A 7,193-nucleotide genomic window follows, 5' to 3' on the forward strand; every position below is an offset into this window, starting at 1 on the left:
TCACTAATGAAATCTCATTGTAAAGTATAGTTTCTAAACCAAACAATAATCCTTTCATGCAAAAAGTTGTTTGTCACTAGTACAAACCCCTAAAATTTATAAACCGAAGTATTGGACCTCGGGTCGTTCTCCCTAGGAATTGTACTGAAGTGTCTTGTTATTGGTTGTGAGTTATATTTAGGGTTTTAAGATTTTGGACAAGAAATATAAATGGCAAAGAAAATAAACTAACAACTAGCAAAGCTCTTGGCAAGATATGAGAACTAGAAGTCCTATCCTAGTTATCCTCCTCAATTGTGATGACAAATTGTCCATTGCTCACACTTAGTTAACCTCTAACCATGGAGGAAAGTCAAGTGGATGAATCAATTTGATTCCTCAAGTCCTAATCAACTCCTAAAGGAAAGACTAGCTTTAGAGGCATTCAAATCAATTAGCAACTTCTAACTATCAATCAACAAAGGAATTAGATAACTCAAGAGTCACTAATTACTCTACCTAGGCCAAGAGGAACAAAACCTACACTAAAATCTAACCAAGCATTTTATCAAACACTTGGAAGGCATAAAAGGAAAGCATAGTAAATCAACAACAAGAACAAGATCTAACAACAATTATTGCAAAGAATTAACAACAAGAATCAAGGAAATCACAATTATCATGAATTACCTCAAATTGCATTATTGAAAGAAAACAAAGGAACAACAATCTATCCATAACAAGATGAAGAATTATAAGAAGTAAAGTACATAACTAGAGAGAGGGAGAGGAGAAGATTAAGAATTGATAAAGGAAAAGTGAATCAAAGCATGAATTAAACCTAGATCTAAGAAGAGAGATTAACCTAAACCTAATCCTAATTCTAGAGAAAAGTGAGAGCTTCTCTCTCTAAAACTACTCTAAACTAAACTATGACTAATGGTAATGAACTCTCCTCTTCCCCCTTCAATCCTTGATCCTTTTATTCCTTTCTATCAGCAATTGGCGCCAAAATGGGTTCAGAAACCCTTCCAAATCGCCAGGCACGTGTTGCTTTAATGAAGTCATGTGCGGACTGTGACGCGTGCACGCACGGTACGCGTGCGCGTCCCTGGCCGATTCTGCAATGTGCGCGCGAGCATCTTGTGCTCGTGCGCGTGCATGGCTAATTCCACTTCTTTGACTTTTTATGCTTCTCTCCACTTGTATGCTTCCTTCCTTGCTCCCTTTGATCCATGCCTAGCCTATTTCAATCCTGGAATTACTAGCAAACACATCAAGGCATCTTATAGAATCAAAGAGGTGTGAGAAAAGGTCGTCAAAATACTCTAAATTCAATACAAGATAAACCATCAAATTAGGGTTTATCACCCACGCGGACGAGTGATGTGCGCGATCTGTAGAATTTGCAGAAGTCGGCCAACTTCTGGGCCCTTTTTGGCCCAAATCCAAGCCCAGAGAACACAGATTAAAGGGTTATAAATGAAGGAATCTATCCATTCATGCGGGATATACCGGATACTTCATACAACAGATATTCATAGATAGTTTTAGATGTAGCTTTTAGAGAGAGAGGTTCTCTCCTCTCTCTTAGGATTAAGATTTAAGACATAGAATTTTTCTTGATTTTAGGATTATCTCATCTTCATATCAGGTTCAATATTCCTTTATTTTGACTTCTCTTATTTGTTAATTTCATATGTTGCCAAATTGGCTTATGGACCATTCATGTTATGATTTTCTTAATTAATATATGTTGAGGTATTTCAGACTTATGATTGCTTTTTCATGTTTATAATTTAGATTATTTACTATTAGCTTTGGTTGATTAATTGGTAACTCTTGAGTTGTCAAACTCATCGTGATTGATAATTAATATCTTTGCTGATTGATTTAGATTCCTATAACTCTAGTCTTTCCTCAGGAGTTGACTAGGACTTTAGGTGTTAAATTAATTTATCCACTTAACTGACCTTCATAGTTAGAGGTTGACTTAGTGAGAGCAAAAATATGATTCTCATCACCATTGATAAGGATAACTAGGATATGACTTCTAGTTTTCATACCTTGCCAAGAGATTTCTTAGTTATTAGTTCCTGCAATCTATTTCTCCTGTTCAAAACCCTTTTCAAAACCCAAAACACTGTTTTCCATAACCAATAATAAAACACACCTCCCTACAATTCCTTGAGAAGACGACCCGAGGTTTGAATACTTTGGTTTATAAATTTTATTGGGTTTATTACTTGTGACAACCAAACGTTTGTATGAAAGGATTTTCTATTAGTTTAGAAGCTATACTTACAACGCGACTATTTTTATAAAATTCTTTACTAGCAAAAAATCCTAACGTCAAGGGGATTGGGCAAGAAGCTTGGATGATGCTCTGTGGGCATACAGAACAGTATTCAAGACTCCTATAGGGACCTCTCCATACCAGCTTGTGTATGGAAAAGTGATGAGCGGATAATTTATACGCTTTTTGGCATTGTTTTTAGGTAGTTTTTAGTAGAATCTAGCTACTTTTAGGGATGTTTTCATTAGTTTTTATGCTAAATTCACATTTCTGGACTTTACTATGAGTTTATGTGTTTTTCTGTGATTTTAGGTAATTTCTGGCTGAAATTGAGGGACCTGAGCAAAACTCTGATAAAAAGGCTGACAAAGGACTGCTGATGTTGTTGGATTCTGACCTCCCTGCACTCGAAATGGATTTTCTGGAGATACAGAACTCCAAATGGCGCGCTCTCAACGGCGTTGGAAAGTAAACATCCAGAGCTTTCCATCAATATATAATAGTCCATACTTTATTCGAGATTAGATGATGTAAACTGGCGCTCAACGCCAGTTCCATGCTGCATTCTAGAGTCAAACGCCAGAAACACGTCACGAACCAGAGTTGAACGCCAAAAACACGTTACAACTTGGTGTTCAACTCCAAAAGAAGCCTCTGCACGTGTAAAGCTCAAGCTCAGCCCAAGCACACACCAAGTGGGCCCCGGAAGTGGATTTCTGCATCAATTACTTACTTTTGTAAACCCTAGTAGCTAGTCTAGTATAAATAGGACATTTTACTATTGTATTAGATATCTTTGGTCTCGGTTTTATCCCATTATTCATCTTAGGAGACTATTGATAATTCATGGGGGCTGGCCATTTGGCCATGCCTGGACCACCATCACTTATGTATTTTCAACGGTGGAGTTTCTACACACCATAGATTAAGGGTGTAGAGCTCTGCTGTACCTTGAGTTTTAATGCAATTACTACTATTTTCTATTAAATTCCGCTTATTCTTATTCTAAGATATTCGTTTCACTTCAACATGATGAATGTGATGATCCGTGACACTCATCATCATTCTCACCTATGAACGCGTGACTGACAACCACTTCCGTTCTAACTTAGACTGGGTGCATATCTCTTGGATTCCTTGATCAGAATCTTCATGGTATAAGCTAGATTGATGGCGGTATTCATGAGAATCCGAAAAGTCTAAACCTTGTCTGTGGTATTCCGAGTAGGATTCAGGGATTGAATGACTGTGACGAGCTTCAAACTCACGATTGTTGGGTGTGATGACAAACACAAAAGAATCAATGGATTCTATTCCGACATGATCGAGAACCGACAGATGATTAGCCGTGCTGTGATAGAGAATTTGGACCATTTTCACTGAGAAGATGGGATGTAGCCATTGACAACGGTGATGCCCTGTATACAGTTTGCCAGGGAAAGGAGTAAGAAGGATTGGAAGAAGGCAGTAGGAAAGCAGAGATTCAAAAGGAGCATAGCATCTTCATACGGCTATCTGAAATTCCCACCATTGAATTACATAAGTATCTCTATTTTATTTTCTATTTATTTATTATTATTATTTGAAAACTCCATAACCATTTATTATCCGCCTAACTGAGATTTACAAGATGACCATAGCTTGCTTCATACCAACAATCTCTGTGGGATCGACCCTTACTCATGTAAGGTTTATTACTTGGACGACCCAGTGCACTTGCTGGTTAGTTGTGCGAGGCTGTGAAGAAAGTGCTAAGTTATAAACGCACATACCAAGTTGAAGTCATTATTAGAGATCACAATTTCGCCCACCAAATTTTTGGCGCCGTTGCCGGGGATTGTTCGAGTTTGGACAACTGACGGTTCATCTTGTTGCTCAGATTAGGTAATTTTCTTTTCATTTATTTTAAAAAAAAAATTTCAAAAATCTTTCAAAAAAAAATTTTCTCCCTCTATTTTCGAAAAATCATTCAGTGTTTTTAAGAATGAATTCTAGAGTTTCAAAATGGTATGCTGAAGCTTGGTTGGCCATCAAGCTTTAGACTAACCTGGTATGATTCTTGGAATTTTGATTGAGGACTTTGAATTCATTAATTCCTTTTTCCTATATGTTTTCGAAAAAAAAAAAAATAAAATACAAAAAATTCATAAAATCATAAAAATAAAAAATATTTTGTGTTTCTTGTTTGAGTCTTGTGCCATGTTTTAAGTTTGGTATCAATTGCATATTCATCTTGTTCTTGCATTTTTCAAAAATTCATGCATTCATAGTGTTCTTCATGATCTTCAAGTTGTTCTTGGTAAGTCTTCTTGTTTGATCTTTAAATTTTCTTGTTTTGTGTTGTATTATGTTTCTCATGTGCATTTTTGCATTCATAATGTCTAAGCATTAAAGATTTTCCAAGTTTGGTGTCTTGCATGTTTTCTTTGCATCAAAATTTTTTTAAAAATATGTTCTTGATGTTCATCATGATCTTCAAAGTATTCTTGGTGTTCATCTTGACATTCATAGTGTTCTTGCATGCATAATGTGTTTTGATCCAAAATTTTCATGTTTTGGGTCATAATTGTGTTTTTCTCACTCATCATTAAAAATTCAAAAATAAAAAATATCTTTTCCTTATTTTACTCCTAATCTTCGAAAATTTGAGTTGACATAGTCAAAAATTTTTAAAACTTAGCTATTTCTTATAAGTCAAGTCAAATTTTCAATTTTAAAAATCCTATCTTTTCAAAACTTTTTCAAAAATCAAATCTTTTTCATTTTTATCTTATGATTTTCGAAAATTTAAAAATATTTTAAAATATTTTTCTTATTTTATTTCAAATTTTCGAAACTTAACTAACAAGTAATGTGATTGAATAAAAAATTTGAAGTTTGTTACTTTCTTGTTAAGAAAGGTTCAATCTTTAAATTCTAGAATCTTATCTATTAGTTTCTTGTTAGTCAAGTAATTAATTTTAATTTTAAAAATTAAATTTTTTCCAACCATATCTTTTTAATCATATATTTTTATCATATTTTTTTCAAAACTTTATCTTTTTCAAAAATTTGATTTCAAAATATCTTCTTATCTTCTCATCTTTTCAAATTTGATTTTCAAATCTTTTTCAACTAACTAATTGACTTTTTGTTTGTTTCTTATCTTTTTCAAAACCACCTAACTATTCTTCCCTCTCTAATTTTCGAAAATTTCTCCTTCCTTTTCAAAATTTTTTTAATTAATTAATTGTTTTAAATTTTAATTTTAATTTTATTTCACTTTTAATTTTCGAAAATCATTAACTCCTTTTCAAAAATTATTTTCGAAAACTTCTCTCTCTCATCTTATTCTATTTTTTTATTCATTTACTAACACTTATCTTCATCTCAAATCTCTGCCCCAATCCTTACCCTTGTGTTTGGATTCTTCATTCTTTTCCACTCTTATTCCCTTTCTTCTTCTACTAACATAAAGGAATCTCTATACTGTGACATAGAGGATTCCTCTTTCTTTTCTGTTCTCTTCTTTCTCATATGAGCAGAAACAAGGAAAAAGGCATTCTTGTTGAAGCTGATCCGGAACTTGAAAGGACTCTGAAGAGGAAACTAAGAGAAGCTAAAATACAATAATCCAGAGACAATCTTACTGAAATTTTCGAACAAGAAAAGGATATGGCAGCCGAACCCAACAATAATAATGCAAGGAGGATGCTTGGTGATTGTACTACACCTATGTCCAAGTTTGATGGAAGAAGCATCTCAATTCCTGCCATTGGAGCAAACAATTTTGAGCTGAAACCTCAATTAGTTGCTTTAATACAACAGAACTGCAAGTTTCATGGACTTCCATCAGAAGATCCCTACCAGTTTTTAACTGAGTTCTTGCAGATCTGTGAGACTGTTAAGACTAATGGAGTAGATCCTGAAGTCTACAGGCTCATGCTTTTCCCTTTTGCTGTAAGAGACAGAGCTAGAACATGGTTGGACTCACAACCTAAGGATAGCCTGGACTCCTGGGATAAGCTGGTCACGACCTTCTTGGCTAAGTTCTTTCCTCCTCAAAAGCTGAGCAAGCTTAGAGTGGATGTTCAGACCTTCAAGCAAAAAGATGGTGAATCCTTCTATGAAGCTTGGGAAAGATACAAGCAGATGACCAAAAGGTGTCCTTCTGACATGTTTTCAGAATGGACCATGATAGATATATTCTGCAGGTGGATCCATTCACCTAAAGAAGACGCCTGCAGAGGCTCAAGAACTTATTAACATGGTTGCAAATAACCAGTTCATGTACACTTCTGAGAGGAATTCCGTGAATAATGGAACGCCTCAGAGGAAGGGAGTTCTTGAAATTGATGCTCTGAATGCCATTTTGGCTCAGAACAAAATGTTGACTCAGCAAGTCAACATGATTTTTCAAAGTTTGAATGGATGGCAAAATGCATCCAACAGTACTAAAGAGGCATCTTCTGAAAAAGAAGCTTATGATCCTGAGAACCCTACAATAGCAGAGGTAAATTACATGGGTGAACCTTATGGAAACACCTATAATTCATCATGGAGAAATCATCCAAATTTCTCATGGAAGGATCAACAAAAGCCTCAAAAAGGCTTTAATAATGGTGGAAGAAACATGCTCAGTAATAGCAAGCCTTTTCCATCATCTTCTCAGCAACAGACAGAGAATTCTGAGCAAAATACCTCTAACTTAGCAAATATAGTCTCTGATCTGTCCAAGGCCACTTTAAGTTTCATGAGTGAAACAAGGTCCTCCATCAGAAATTTGGAGGCACAAGTGGGCCAGCTGAGTAAGAAAGTCACTGAAACTCCTCCTAGCACTCTCCCAAGTAATACTAAAGAGAATCCAAAAAGGGAGTGCAAGGCCATTGATATAATCAACATGGCCAAACTTAGAGAGGAAGGAGAGAACGTGAATCCC

The 7,193-nt window shown here is 35.2% G+C and overlaps 1 non-coding gene across 1 annotated transcript; it reads right to left on the reverse strand.

The window, feature by feature from the left end:
• Window positions 1-6,328: 6,328 nt before the first annotated feature.
• On the reverse strand, window positions 6,329-6,432 carry LOC127742418 (small nucleolar RNA R71). The gene has a single exon (XR_008003657.1). It is a non-coding gene; the product is annotated as a small nucleolar RNA R71 (small nucleolar RNA).
• Window positions 6,433-7,193: the final 761 nt, after the last annotated feature.

Source organism: Arachis duranensis, chromosome 1 (assembly GCF_000817695.3).
Source record: "Arachis duranensis cultivar V14167 chromosome 1, aradu.V14167.gnm2.J7QH, whole genome shotgun sequence".
Taxonomy (NCBI): Eukaryota; Viridiplantae; Streptophyta; class Magnoliopsida; order Fabales; family Fabaceae; genus Arachis; species Arachis duranensis.